The sequence below is a fragment of the Poecilia reticulata genome, linkage group LG9 (genome assembly GCF_000633615.1).
Source record: "Poecilia reticulata strain Guanapo linkage group LG9, Guppy_female_1.0+MT, whole genome shotgun sequence".
In the NCBI taxonomy this organism is placed as follows: domain Eukaryota; kingdom Metazoa; phylum Chordata; class Actinopteri; order Cyprinodontiformes; family Poeciliidae; genus Poecilia; species Poecilia reticulata.
Window position 1 is genome coordinate 25,787,932 of NC_024339.1, and position 14,980 is coordinate 25,802,911.

At 40.1% G+C, this 14,980-nt stretch overlaps 1 protein-coding gene across 2 annotated transcripts in view; it reads right to left on the minus strand.

Annotated features, from left to right (window-relative positions):
* The window catches only part of kiaa0825 (KIAA0825 ortholog), a 105,284-nt gene that overhangs the window by 8,218 nt on the left and 82,086 nt on the right, over positions 1-14,980 (minus strand). The window contains exon 17 of one of the 2 annotated variants that reach the window (XR_001776896.1): positions 7,927-8,017. The exons of the other annotated variant lie outside the window; for it this stretch is intronic. The gene's annotated coding sequence lies outside the window, so the exon portion shown is untranslated. The remainder of the gene's footprint in view (positions 1-7,926; positions 8,018-14,980) is intronic. 2 annotated transcript variants of the gene reach the window in all.

The following is a 14,980-nucleotide window of genomic DNA, read 5'->3' on the forward strand; positions in this document are numbered from 1 at the left end:
GCAGACATCCTCCCATCTCGAGGGCCGTCAAGAGCAGTCAAGTCATAGATGGCCTGATCAAAGGGCCTCGGACAGATCTGTGAAGGCCCTTTGAAAGGACATCCACAGTTACACAAACTGACACGCTTTTTCTTGCTCGAGCACAAACATGCATCTAGCCTCTGAGGCACGCATGCTCACATGCGCATGTACAGAGGGACTCACACGAACACAAGACTTCAAACGCAGCATGGTCTCAGGCTCCAAGTTCAAGCAATAATAAGCTAATCAGAAGGCACAGGCCGGCTTTTTCTTAAATCCTCAAATGAAATGTCCAAGTACAGACAGATGTAAAGAAAAAGAAGTAGAAATGGGGGGAATCATTTTAACTTTGCAATATTTTAACTGAAGTAATCTAAAAAAAATCTGACTGGATGGTGTAAGACATATCACAGATTCATAAGACAGTGGAAAAGACCCATAATTCAAGACATAATTCAAGATGTACAAGAGAGTCAGTACAGTGTGTGCTGTTGCAGCAGTAGAGTACGTGAAGTTTTTCTGTCTGTTGGACGGAATCGGCAAATACTTACATTTCAGTGGCTTGTAATTATTAACTGTGGAAGTTGTTATTGACTGTCCAGATTAGAACGTAGTAAGGAAGACTTTAGCCTGTCATAAATCCAAATCAGTTAAAGAAGGGATAACTAATCTACAAAGTAAAAGTAGGCATGGAACAGGAATAAGAATGAAATGACTAAGAGAATATAAAACATCAGAAAACATTTTGGGAAATCATACAACTATGACAACATTGAGGAATATTATTATAATATCAGTAGCAATTCATTTTCTCAGTTAAGGTTTAGCATCTTCTCAGCCACCAAATGCTACATAACGGGTGGGAATCAAGAGCAGTAAAAGTTCATCTAGCTAGCTAAATATAACATATGCAGAACACGGAAGCATATGTAATGACCTAGCTAATTGTGTTGTTTTACCATTGATATTGTTATTGCAATGAATATTGAGGCTTTGCTAAGTTGTGCAGCTCTACGGACAACACTCTTTAACAATACTCAAAGATTTTGCACTGAAATGGGCTGCAGAAGTGAGTTAATAACCAACCCATACAGAGAGTAATTTACCAAGACAGACAAATTCACTTTGCAATTAAACTAATTAAAAATTACACTAATCAACATTTATGATGCTGGATTGTGGTTGTTTTCAGAAGTAGAAGCTATCCTTTTGGGTAACTCTTTCTTATGCTTTTTTCCCCCAGTATGATCTGCATATTCAAACCTGTCATGCAATAAGCTTGTTTCCTTTTATAGCTCAGCCATTCCACACAGTGTAAAATATGCTAAAATAGTCCTTCAAAAAATCCTGCTTAGATAAACAATTAAGTTCAGTTTGTAGTTCTCCTTTTAATTTGTGTAATTTATCCCCACATATAAACATTTGAACTTTTAAGTTTGCAACTGTAACGAGACGACAAAATATTGAAAGGGTTTGAATACTTTACAGAGGCACTGTATGCTGTGGCTGTGGATGGATTACAGTGTGTGTTTTGTGGGTCAAAAACCCCTCGTCTCAGGCAGACACCTTTTTTTTTTTTAAATGATCTTTTTCTTTTAAAGACGTCAGAGTGTATGTCATGTGACCAAATATCTCAAATCCCTTTGCTTGGCTGCTTCTCGCTCCTAATTATTCTCTCTAGTCATCCAGGGGAAAGTTTGTGTAAATTTGCAGTGGCTTAATTACTGAATAATTTAGACCATGCTCCAAATTAATGTAGACATTTCCATATTAATATGTTTGCCTTCTGATTCAACATTTATTTGTACTGTGGACAGGAGGGTAGCAATTACTATGGCACGTCATAGCGGTTGTTCTGTTATTTCAGACATCATTATGCTGCTTGTCCACCGCAGTGTGACTGTGAGTACTTGTCTATAAGACACAGCTTGAGACATTCCTCAGATATGCTCACTGTTGCTCTGAGGCTAAGATCTTGCTCGGGGAGAAAAGAGTGAGGGGGCACTGCTCGTGTTTGACAAGGTGAGGTCCAATTTAGAACAGCTGCTGTTTTTGGACGCATTTTTATATGCAGGAAAAATGAGGACAACAGCAAGTATCCAAACACCTGCCAAGTCCACACACTGTCTCCTGGTCAGTGCAGCAGTGCAGGCACTGAGGTTTCTGTGTCCCAGAGGGTTGACAGTTCTTTGTTCCTTTTATCTTCCATCCTGACCCACCTCTCCCTCCACCTTGCCTCTCTCTTTGCTTGCCTCCGAGTCTCCCAACTGTTTGGCTCTTGTTAGGAGCTTGGCTTAACAGGTTGCCATCTTTCACTGAAACAGCAACCCCAGAAGAAGTTGTGACACTGAGAACTGTGGGCATGTGCAGGCACTTCGATGTGTGTGTGTGTGTGTGTGTGTGCGTGTGTGTGAAAGGGAGAGAAGGGGAGACTTTTCTTTCTTGAGCTACAGTAAATTATTACAGTGAGCCCCTTCGTTAGGAAAGCCAACAGTCTCTGCTGTGTCCTATGCCTCCCTGTCTGACACCACTTCCCAAGTTCCCTTCACATGAGGCAAAACAAATATTTCCATCAGGGAACAAAAACTGCCCTCCTATATAAATCTATTCATAAGGTTGAACATAAACAACTTGAAAAAGTAGATTTTTAACAACAAATGTCTCCAAACTTCATGGCATAAATCTTAAATGTAAATCCTTTTTTGAAAATATGTTGGCCTGATTGGTTGTGTAGTAAGTAAGTCGGGTATTTAACATTGGCAAATACCTGCTACCAAACCAACATTCCTGCAACGCTCCAAATTTTGTAGATGTTTCTAAAGCTGAAGTGGATGATGTCAACAATAGGACAATGACTTAAAAAAATGTGCAACGTTTCCCTTTCCCCGTTTTAAACGAGACAAACACCTTATACTATACTTTAAAAAAAATGAACTGGGAATTTTGTCAAATTAAAAACAGCTTTTGTCAAATTAAAACAGCTTAATTTTGATCCAACAACGTCAGGTGTCTCAGACAGCTGAATATAAAAGGGTTCAAACTTTGCAGCATCAAAGTAAGTCCAAACATTAATCCAAAGAACGATCTCACCAGCCCTGTAGTCTTTAAATGGTTTGGCCAAAGTCCAGAATTAAATCTTCCCAAAAATCTGTGGGCTCACCCTAATAAGACAATGCACTACTGTCCTCAAAATCTGGCAGATTTGAAGTACCAACTTTTTTTATTATGTTCTTTTTCCCCAATTAGATTTATTTGTTTTTAGATTGAACCGCAGAAGACATGTGAAATTAAAAATGTACAAAACACTTCCACATAAACCTGGCATTGTAACGCAAACATTATAGATCCATGGTAGATGTTTTGCATCCACACGGCTAAAATGCTGCCTACAGGAGGACCACCTTTCCTCAAATCATCAACCATCCTGTAAAGTCCCGGTGAAACCACAACTCTTCATTCCACCCTCTGTTGGCACCAGGTGATCTGTACATCCACAGGTTTCTTTAAAGAACAAATATGAAAGCCTGCCAGAACACACAACCTGCCTCCGTGCCTTCTGTCTGTATTTGGGTCTCTTCCTTTAAACCTTGTCACCAAATGCATAAAATATAACCTATGAATTAATGAACAAAGACGATGCAGATAGTCTTTAGATTTTGCCCTCCTCACACACACGAGCGCAAACACAGAGAACAAGAATTCCCTCATCCAAGCTCCCCACTGAACAGCCTACAGAGGAGGAAAAAAGTTATTTGTTGTTACTTCACCTCAGTGAGCTAGCAGGAAATAATCTATGACTTATTCAAGACTTTCTCTTTGTCATGTGTGCATATATCAAGTGGAAACTCTGCTAAAGAGTGGTGAGGCTTGAGAAGCTGCAAAAGTGACAAAACTTAAGTTTTTCAGCCTACCTGTCTATAATTTTCAAGCCGCTACAAATAAACTTCCTATTTCAGCATTTTTTTTTTTTTTTTTTTTTTACTCATGAAAATTTGTGCCTTGGCTTTGTTGGGTACATTCCTGGTGTGGTTGATTTAACTTTGATATTGTAACAGTTCAAGTAATAGCATAAACTGACTAAAGCAGATGTAGCAGTAAAACACATTACTTTGTTTTATTTAAACATTTTTAGAGGTTTACTGTCAAAAATAGCTCCCTAGGAACCGGTAAGAAAGAGAGGGGCTAAACTGAATATTTCAGAAAAGGCTGATCTTCTTGTATTTTTACACAAAACTATCTCTCAGATTCAACAGAGAATGGTTACAAAAAAGACCGAGGTGTGTGAAATACCATCTCTGAATTCAAGTCAAGGACCACACCAGGTGCCACTGCTGTCAGCTAAGAATTGAAACTTACTGGTGAATTGGACCAGTATTGTCCAATTCTTATTGGAAATACTTTAAAATACTGGTTGGAAAATTTAGTTTTTTGCCCTGCACATTTACAGAAATATTGTACTGCCTGCCTGTTTCTTCGGGTTTGGCTAAAGTACGTTGTGCCATGATTCTGTCTGGGGCAGTGCATTTATTTCTTTGCCTTCACTACAATACATTATACTGTTTCTTTCTTCTTTAAAGCAAATCCTGCCAAGCAATTCCTAAGCAACCATTTTTATATTAGAAAACAAAACATATTTGATTGAAACTGCAGACAAATTTTCATCACTTACAGCCACCAGTTGGCCATACTGTAAATGTAAGTGTAAAGGCTCCATTCATAATGACATTATTAGCTATGGCTCCTGTGGTTTTACAGTTGCCTGTGCCTGCAATGAGCTGATTAGTCCATGTGGAAATGATCTTACCTTTCTGTGTGTGTGTGTGTGTGTGCGTGGGGGTGTGTGTGTGTGGGTGTGCGTGTGTGCGTGTACGTGTGTGCGCGTGTGTATTGGCGTGCACATGCATGTGTGTTGTATATGGCTGGGGGTGCTCTGTTATTGTCTATCAGATGAGGGCCTTGTTCTTTTACCATTTCAAACAGTTCAATTTCTACCATGCTAATGGCATTTTTAGGGGGTTAAGGAGATAAATAAATTCGTGCTGTCAACTCATTTAAAATCAAATGCCACTTAATTATAGCTGTATGTGTTTTCAAACACTTTGCATAATTTATTGTTCAGCTCCATCCTAATCTCCCGATCCTTATCGTGTCTGCCCTATTTTACCTTCTATGTCCTTATAATAAAATCATAATGCACCCTCTTTCAGTTTCTCTTTCTGCTTTTTACTGCCAACAGCAGTGTGGAAGAGATAAGGAGGGCGATGAAAAGATGTTTCTTTTTTTCTTTTTTTTTTAAGTTATGCCTCACCTTGTAGGGATTTGATGTAAAGGTCTATTGTCAGCTCAGGAGAGCACAGTGTGTCTGCTCTCTTACACACAGCCCTCTGGCAGTTTTGCATTTCTTACAAAACAAAATACAAACAGTGACAAAGTCTATGAAAGGAACAGCGCAACATCATGATTCACAATCCGCTTGTAGGCTTACCTATCAGGAAAACAAATGCAAGCATGACATCCCGATTAGATTTTGCTTTGCCTTCATCCGCATGATTGTCATGAAGCTTCTGCTGTTTAGCATTCGTACTACACAGGTATTTCCTCTCAGTTCTTTAAAGCTTGTATCGACAAAATTAGATAATCGAACAATCAAATTTCGGAAGAGGAATGATAGATGGTTTGAAAACAATTTAACAAACCAATCTGCAGGATGCATTTGTATTCAGCATCGCTGAGTCAATTTGTTGTTTTATTTCATCTATCGCTGACAGTTGCTTGGAGTATGTTTCAACTTGGCTTGCATGTCTAGGCCCTATGAAGACATTTGACCTGAGCTGTACTGATGTACTTCTGACTGTTTCCAGCTTTTACCTTGCTGGAAGGTATGCCCCGATTCCTGCCTTAAGTATTTTGTCTCTAATGGTTCTTTCCCTTAAGCTGCCTGCATTCAACTCCATTCAAATACATTCATTCTTGACTAGCTTTTATGTCCTTGATGGAAAAAAACATCCCCACAACAAGAGCTTCTCTCGTATATAAGCTTTTTCTCTTTAAATGGCATTTGGCAGATTTTTCTTTCTTTCAACAATGACGTGTTTCTTTCCAGTATTTCATATGGCCAAATTTTTAAAGTGCGGGAACAATATTTGCCATGTGAACAGAATTTACCACCTGAGCTGTGGATCTCTGCAGCTCCTCTAGAGTTACCACGGGCCCAAGGTCGATTCTTTCATTAATGCTCTCTGTCAAGGTGTCTTTTTATTTAATAATAAAGTATGTGCACACAACGCTTATTTTATTTAGCATTCTGAGAGGAGGAGAAGCAGACCACACTTCCAAGAGGTATATTTGTGATATTTTCTTTTGTGTTGGCCTTTCACAGGAAGAACTTTCATAGTACATTGGACTTTGTGGCTGTACCATGAAAATCTGTAAAACTATTTAATGGTATGGATGTTTTTGCAATATGCGGCACATTGCAAAGACAAAAATGCATTGACTGAGTTATCAATGCAAAATGTAAAGGAAGCACACGCCAGCTACTCATTTGCAGCTCTTATTGCTTTGTATTCACAGGGCATTATGTGTTGTATAGCTGCAGCTGCTGAAGGGAGTGGTATAGCAATTGCCCTGCACAGACTGGATCATAAGCCAGATGTGATTCTTTAATCAGTGAATTTGGAAAGATTATTCAACAAAGTACAGCAAGCAAAACTATTGTTGAAGCGTGTAAATGGAGCGAGAAACATTAGCAAATTCATAAACAACCAATAAAGAAAACAAAAACAGACTTAGGCTGGTACTGATTTTAAAAAAAAAGAAAAAAAAAAGGTTCTTATGTGGGATTTTATTGAGTAAAGTCACACACACAAAAGGATGGTATACTAACTTAGATCAGGATGCTGTATCCTGAATTTAATGTCAGAAGTTCTGGCATTTTGTTTCCAATAAAAGCTGAACTTGCTCATGCTCCTGATGTAAGGCCACACAAATTTTGCAAAGCCCTATCGATCTCTAACAAGGAATATCAGTAAACATAAAACGGAAAGGAATTACCTTGCCTACCTAACAAACTGTGCACAAGGCTAACTGTGTCACACAGCCAGTGTTTTCACATAAGCGGTAGCTAACCAGGTAATTGATGGGAGGAGCATGCAGTTGTGAATCCTCTCTGCTGCCCTTCCATCCTGGGCCAGTCAATGGACCAGACAGGCAGAGGCTTAGTATATCACTGAGGTGCACAGCAGACAGATACAAGTCAATAGAGGGATGCTGCTTCTGAATATTCACTCAAGTGTTCAGTGGTGGGCTGAATATGAATTAGCACAGATAAGTTTAGTCAAAACTTTCATTGAGGCTTTATAAGGAATTTCTAGAAGAAATTAGGTGTGGGGAAGAAATAGTTATGCTAATGAAAGTGTTGGCAAAAGTAAGTTAGAGCGACTTCGCGGGTAGGTCACATTTACTCCAACAACCAATGGGACACAGTCAGTGGGGGGTTTACAGCCAAGAATTCACAGCAGATAAACTAATTTAGTTTACAGTACAAACTTCAGATGGACACCTCCATAGATAATTACAATAAGTATATTGTTTAGCCTTAGAAAACCATCCATCATATATAGTGCAGCCCTTCCAAACACACTCCCCATGGAGAAGCATAAAGATATTGCTATCGAGTTTTCAAAATGTCAGGGCTATGGAAACCATTGTGCAATTACATAATGATTATTGCAAAAAAAAAAACTTTCTCGCCCTCACTCAGCGTGGCTGTAATATGCAATGGATGGCCATGGGGGTTCATTAGTGAGAACAGGCTGCTGTTGAAAAGCTCCAGTTTCACCTCTGATCCCGCCTAATGTGATTTGGACTCGAGATTGGTAGTGGAGAGATTAGATGCCGGCTCACCTCAGGGTGGGAACCGGAGAAGAAGACATACATCAATGTTGTTTGTGTTCAAAATCAAATGTCTTCGCACCTCTAATTTTCTCTGAAGTCTCTGCAACAAAAAAAAAAAAAAAAAGAACTGTCTTGAAGGAATTTATAGTTTAATTTGTTTGGCGGCAACAGAAAATTGGTGGGCTGGTTTGTTACACTCAAACTTACTAGACCACTGTTTGAACGATATGGTTTCGTCTTCCAATTCGACATATCAGCTCGCTTGTTTTGGACTCAAAGAGTTAGCTACAGATGACAACTGGGTTAGCATTCGCCTCTTATTACCTCAGGTTGACCCCAACAGCCCGAGCTGCCAGTTGTAATGTCAACCTACTTCCTTTCAATTCCTTTCCATTAGTTTCCCACTCTGTCCAGCTTTGTTCATATAGCCACTGTTTTACCTTCTCCATCATGTCTCTTACTTCTGCACTTTACCTCATCCTCCTTTCCCTGCTCATTAGGTCATACTTGTGGTGATTTGTCAGAGTGGCTGTGTTGATTAATAGGCCGACAAAGCCCCTATATTAGGGGGCTGTCAGCGGGGCTCCAGAATGCCAGAGCGGTCCTGCTGAGCCCTCCTCACCACCCAGGTGGCCCCATTTGGGCTAAATGAGCTGTGAAGGGTCCTGGCTATGCCGCCCGCCCCACACTAAGACTTTATGCACAAACACACGTTCAGGCATTGACACATGCAGGCACACAAACACACACATGCATCTAAGTTGCAAGTGCACATGCAGGCACGCTCACGTACTCAACACCCTGGCTCTCACTGCCACGCACCCCTGCGCTCCCACATGATTTGTCACACTCCATCAATAGACAATAAGTTACTGCCAGTCTAGCCTGTCAATGGGCCCTGTCTTGAGCAAACCCCTCTCTATGCTGTCTCCGACCCTCGAGGGTATGGGGGTAGGGTGGAGCAGGAAGAAAATGGTGAGCATGTACTGGTAAGTATGAAGAAAGATTGGAATATATATATAAAAAAAAAAAAAAGAGTGAAAGTGTATGAATAGAGGAAGTGTTGTATGTGGATAAAGAGGAAGTGGGGAAAAAAGCAGTGACAGAAAAAGAAAACTAAATGCATGGAGAAAATAGCCAAATTGCTTTTGTGTGGAGGGTTTGTCTTGTTGCACAGGTGAGCAGCTGGGTTAAGGGGATGTTACCCTAATCCTGCGTATTTCCCGTATGCATGGACTGAAACGGTTCAACTGTTTCAAACCAATCACTTGGCCTTGGACTTGGAGGCTGGATGTGCGCTTGAGTGCACATCGATGTGAACAGCCCTCTTTGCGAGATTATTTTTTTGTTTCCCCCTAAAGTAGAGGGAAGAGACCTTCGGGGATGAGATCATATTTGCGAGAACACACAAGCAGACACGCCTTCCCAATGATTCAATCGAATAATGGGCTCGGGGTGGAACACTGGAATCTGTGAAGGTCAAAAAAAAAAAAGTATGAACAGTAACATCCACCAATGCAGGCTACTGTTTCAGCTTTGACACTGTCATTATTGCTGGCCGGCTTCCGCTCATTATCAACTAACCTCATCAAATACACTTCATAATCAGGCTGTGCTTAACAGACAGATGGGACGGACCCTTTAGTAAATGACAGAGCAACTGGTGTAAAGTGATTCTTTTAAAAGACTACTCAGTGAACAGGTCATAGCACATATATTGCTCTGCTAGTACTTTATATGGAAGACATACTCGATTAGACATCTGGAGGAAGAAACAAAAACTGTTATGTTATCTTACCAAATACTATTTAATTGTACTAATGATGATGCAAAATAATTATATCTGCAATGATTATAGTCATTATGAAGTCGTTATTCCTGAGACTGTTGAAAATCTGAAAGGCGGATAGATACCCCGTCTGAATGGGCAGCTGTTACTGAAGATGTAAGCAACAGACAGCCCTACCATGCTGGCAATATGGACGACCATGAAATTAAGACCCAACGTATAGTAATTATAATGACAATGAGCTTTGTCTGAAGTGTCAAGTATCAATCTAACACTTGCCAAGAAGCTTTCATATCATAGCTAATAGGCAGTTGGTGAGCTAGGCCGCTGCCAACCACCAAACCAGGCTATTCATGAGTTAGCCCTCGTCATTGTGCTTAGTGCTTGATGTAACAGTAGCACACCCATCAGTTACATGTGCCCCCATGCAAATGAGTGCATTAGAGGAGACCTCAGAGAGCGGAGTGTGGCCAATAAATTTAGTCGGGGTGAGAAATGTAGCTTATACCATGCGTGTCCAACCCCATCTATTTAACCTAATTACACACACCATACTAGGTAATAAAAGTCTGCATGCCATCAATTCTGACACCTCATTCAGGGCACTGCAAGGAATGTCTATTAGGATCTATAAATCCTCAGAATGGAGATGTTCCCCAGGAGTAAGGTGTGTGCAAAGGTGTCTCTGTGGGCGGGCCGTGTCAGCCCTTTGAGTGCTGTGTGTCTCGGGCGGTTAAGTCTGCAGAGACTCCCATACGTTTATGGTGCATGTGAATGCATGTATATGTCTTTTAAACTATATGTGTTGTTATCATGCAAGTGAGTGATGCAACTTAGCACCCTGAATTAAGACTCTGAAGTCAGCTTTCAGAAACAGGACAGATGTAACAGAAGCTCGAAGACTTTGTCTGTCGACAGAAATTGGACAATTTAAGCTTGATGAGTTCTCACCTATAGCCGAAACACTGGTTTCATCTTCCAATGTTCTAATCTGTTTACCATGACATGCTTGGACAATGTTTGGAGTTCATTTAAAATCCAAGACAGCACCAGAAATCTAGAGGCAGCCTTTTTGTTTTTATTTGTTCTAATTTGAATGCTGTTGTTTTAACTATAGAAACGGCAACTCAACGTTTTTAAAAAAAAACAAAAACAAAGAAAAACAGTTAGAAAAAAGTGGCCTACTATTTCTGACTGATGAATCTTCACACAAAGGTTGATAACATTGTGGATGAGTTCAGCCATCTCTATGCTATTTGTTGGCTCTAATCCAAAGTGAAAAAAAAAGACAAAACCATAAATAGTTTGATTCAAACAGCCGTAAAACATGTGAATCATTTTAGTTTTGGCTGGCCCGTCTTCCCACCCAGGTGCTTCATGTCACTCCTCGACAAGCCCGTCACGCCTCAGACCAGGCAGAACATGGCTGCTGGTACTTTTCACTTTCACGCTTTGCAATGAAGCAAACGTCCATAGTCGGCGTTTTAGCCGTAGAAGGTTGGGTAAACAGATGTGGTCACAGTAACTTCACTTGCAGTCTGCTTTGTCTAAGGCGCACCTGAATGTATGGCAGACCCCTATCTGTGGTTACAGACTGAAGATGAAATGTTAAGATGAAGGACAACCGACAGAAACGGAAGAAGACGAGTGAAAAACAAAGAGCAAAAATGTGACGTGCACACATTTGAACAAGTGAAAGCTTCCTGCGTCTATATGTGCGGAGAGTCTGTGTCTCTCATGCACGGATGATTTATTTATTTTTTTTATATGTTACGCACCCCGCTGCCAATTTCTAGCTCCAGCAACAGCAACAACAACAAAAAAAAGAAACGGTGGGGGCAAAGAAATAAATAAAAGGATCACCACACCTGGATTTCCACTCCAGGATGTCATCCATGGAATTCAGCGGAAAAGCTAATCCATCAAACTCTCCTTTTAAAAAGACGAGTGTGGGTGTGTGAATTTTCTATTAAAAAGGATTACTCCATTACCAAAACAAACCTAAAAGCCAAGCTTGGAATACACGGATTGGTAAATTGATTTATGGCTGATTTATCTCGCACAAACCTGAGGCAGTGCCGGCTTTTTGCAAAATATGGGCTTTGAGTCACAAACAATTACTGTTTCATAGAGCTGCCTAAGGAATGATGGTAAAGTCACAGCAGCTGGTGTCAGTACATCAAACCATTGTGGCCTGTATCACTGTGGAAAATGCTAATTGGTTGTGATTGATAGAGAGCTTAGTTGGGATGGGGGGGTTGAGTCTTATTTTGAAAAACGCAAACCTTGCTGAGCTGCAAACACAAGTACGCTTTCACACATCTCGAGATCTGAAAACAAGAGACACTCTCACGTGCAATATTTTCATGAACACAGAAAGCCACACACAATGCCAGTTTAACGTTAATTCATGCTGTTGGTTTATGAGGATTATGCCCTCTTTCAGAGTCGCATGTTTAGTGCATTGGACCCCGTCTCTACTGCCGAGCACTAGGCTTCAAAGCTACTCGGGTGCAATTGTTGCCTCAGTCACCTATTACAAACAACACACTTTTAGAGAAAAGGCTGTAATTGTGCAAAAGTGTGGCACAAATGGCTTTCTAACATTACTGTATGCCTTTCTTCAATGCCAACCCCTACACAAGACCCTGAAAGCTCTCCTCAATTGAAGTTTGGCTTTCATCCAGCATAAAAGCTATGTTTGCAATTGAGCTTTGGCGCTATACCTTTTCTCGCCTTTACCTCCACCCCTGTATGCCTTGTTTTATATGAGTGCACAGCAGCAATGGCTTGAGTAATGGCTACAAAATGCTTTTTTTTTCTCCTTCCCTGAGCCGAAATCACTGTTTTTGTGGGTCATGTAGAGGTAACTTTGGGACACATACAACTCACACGGAGTTTTGCTATTTCTAATTCTCTATGTCTCCAGTGTTTTCTCTTTTTTTCCCCCCATCTCTATTCTAATGGTGAAACCATTCTGCAGCATTCTACACAGGCCCCATAATTTTGCCTAGCTCACAGCAATATACAGGCACAGTAAAAGTAAGAGAACGAGACAAAAGAAGAAGAAAAACACAGTCGAGGAACGAGAGAGTACAAAGGTCAACCATAGAGCTTTTTTTTCTGTTAAAATCAAAGAGAAGATTCTTTCTGTAAGGGGGTTTGCTGGCGGGTTGTGGATTTCCTACTGCTGTTGAATGTACTCAGGTCCTAAACAAAATCAAGGTTAGTTTAAAAAAAGAAAAGGAAAAAAAAAGAAAAAAAGCCTGATGACTGTTTATGAGCTTACATGAGTTAAAACGGCACACTCAACAGGACTTGTTGCCACTTTGCACTTAGCATCAGTCACAGGAAGGCCGCTTTAGCGTTGAAAAGGTTACTTTTGCAAAAATATATTACTTTTTTTTTGTTTTTTGCTCTGCCTCCACTCTGTATGTTGGTACATCTAATTAAGAAAAACCTCATAATTCTGCTTGCCTTTTTTACATGTTCAAAATGGACACAGGAAGGTGCCTTCAGGTCAGACGCCCCAATCGTCTCACCTGCTACTGACGTAATGCCCCCTGACACGTATCTTCTCTCACACATTAGGCACATTGAGGGTGCGAGCATGCATCTGTACGCATGTTCATAAGTGGTTAGAAGCACGAGCAGGCTGCAGACAGTGGCCACTGGGAAATCAAGGAGCACTTTGTCATGCATCCTTAAATGTGTGACACTGCGTCTCGTGAGACAGAGCCTGATTGGTCTATGAGGCATCAGAGGATGATGGGTGAGTGATGGCCTCAGGGGGATATGTGTGCATTGTGTCGAATGTGTGTGTGTGTGTGTGTGTGTGTGTGTGTGTGTGTGTGTGTGTGTGTGTGTGCGCGTGTCTTGGGGTTAGAGACACAGGACAGAACTGTGATGTCTGGGTGGCACCCTGTCAAAACCAGCTGGCAACATGTCGTAATGCTGCCATCGGGGAGTCATGCGGCACAAGAATCCCCGGCTTCACGATTCACATTGTTTTTAACCCATACGTGATCCTAGTGCAAATAAAGAGAGGGAAGAACGACAAGCCTTTAAATCCACCACTAACACTTTAGAAAGTGATTTGTTCAACCAAAGGTAATATGTGGAACACGTCAAACTACGAAACACACATGCACACGCCAAAGACAAATAAAGCACACGTTGTAAACAGAATGAAAGTTTCTGTTCAACTTTCACATTTACTGAACATTCTTTGTTTAATTTTAATGTGAAATTGTATGAAGTAATAGTCGTTTGGATGAGTTTGACATGAAGGCATAATGTGTGCGTCTTGCATGCATTTTTGTTGTATTTGTTGTTGCTGAGTTTCACATACATTTTTTTTATTAAGAAGCTATGTGACTGAAAACATTATAAAAACTAAAATGTTACTCTTTTGGTAAAATTTTATGCCAAATTATAAAATGCAAAAAATGTTTTGAAAAAGTTTGGGGAAAAAGGTAAATAAATTCCCATTTCATTTAACATCCTGTATCAAAAAAAGATTCTGAGCGATCTCATTAAAAGTAGTTAACTCTACATGTAAATGCACCCAGGATGCACTGAAGAACCAGAAGCTTAAACTATGTTCATCACTGAAAACCGAAGGGTTAGTGTTGGGTTTCTTACTTTGCTTCTCCAGTGTTTCAGATAAATCGTGTAAATCACTGTCAAGGCCCACTACCCAACTAATTAGCTAGACTGGAATTGCTTAGCTAGTGAAATATGACGAATTCCAGAGGTTCTATGACAGCAGTCCTTTAAACAGCTCAAAAAGATATCATAACCTCATTGATCAAGTGGAACCATTTCAAATACATAAATACAATGAGACACATCAAAATAAATATTTCAGACATGACATTCAGATTTATATTGAAGGGGGAGACATTAGAAGAATTGTGCTTCTTTCAGCAAGCTTTATAGAAATTAGTTTCTGTCTTAAATTCTATAATAGAGTGGTGACCTTTCAGTAGTACTTAAAAAAGTTTTTAAAAAAAAGAAGAAGTTTTTAGTTTGAAAATTGCTACCCCTCTTCTGAAAACCAAAATTAAAAAGAAACCGATAATGACACAAGTTTCCTGTGGGCTGATTTTTTAAAATTAAGTAAGCAGTTTGTTCTTTAAGAAAACTTTCTTCCACCCATCCATTCTCAATACCATCTTAACCTTTTCTGCAGTCAAAGTATGAAAGGCCAAGAGATGCAGCTAGTTCATCAAAGTTACATAAAATAGCTATTCTTTTTTTTTAATAAAGTTA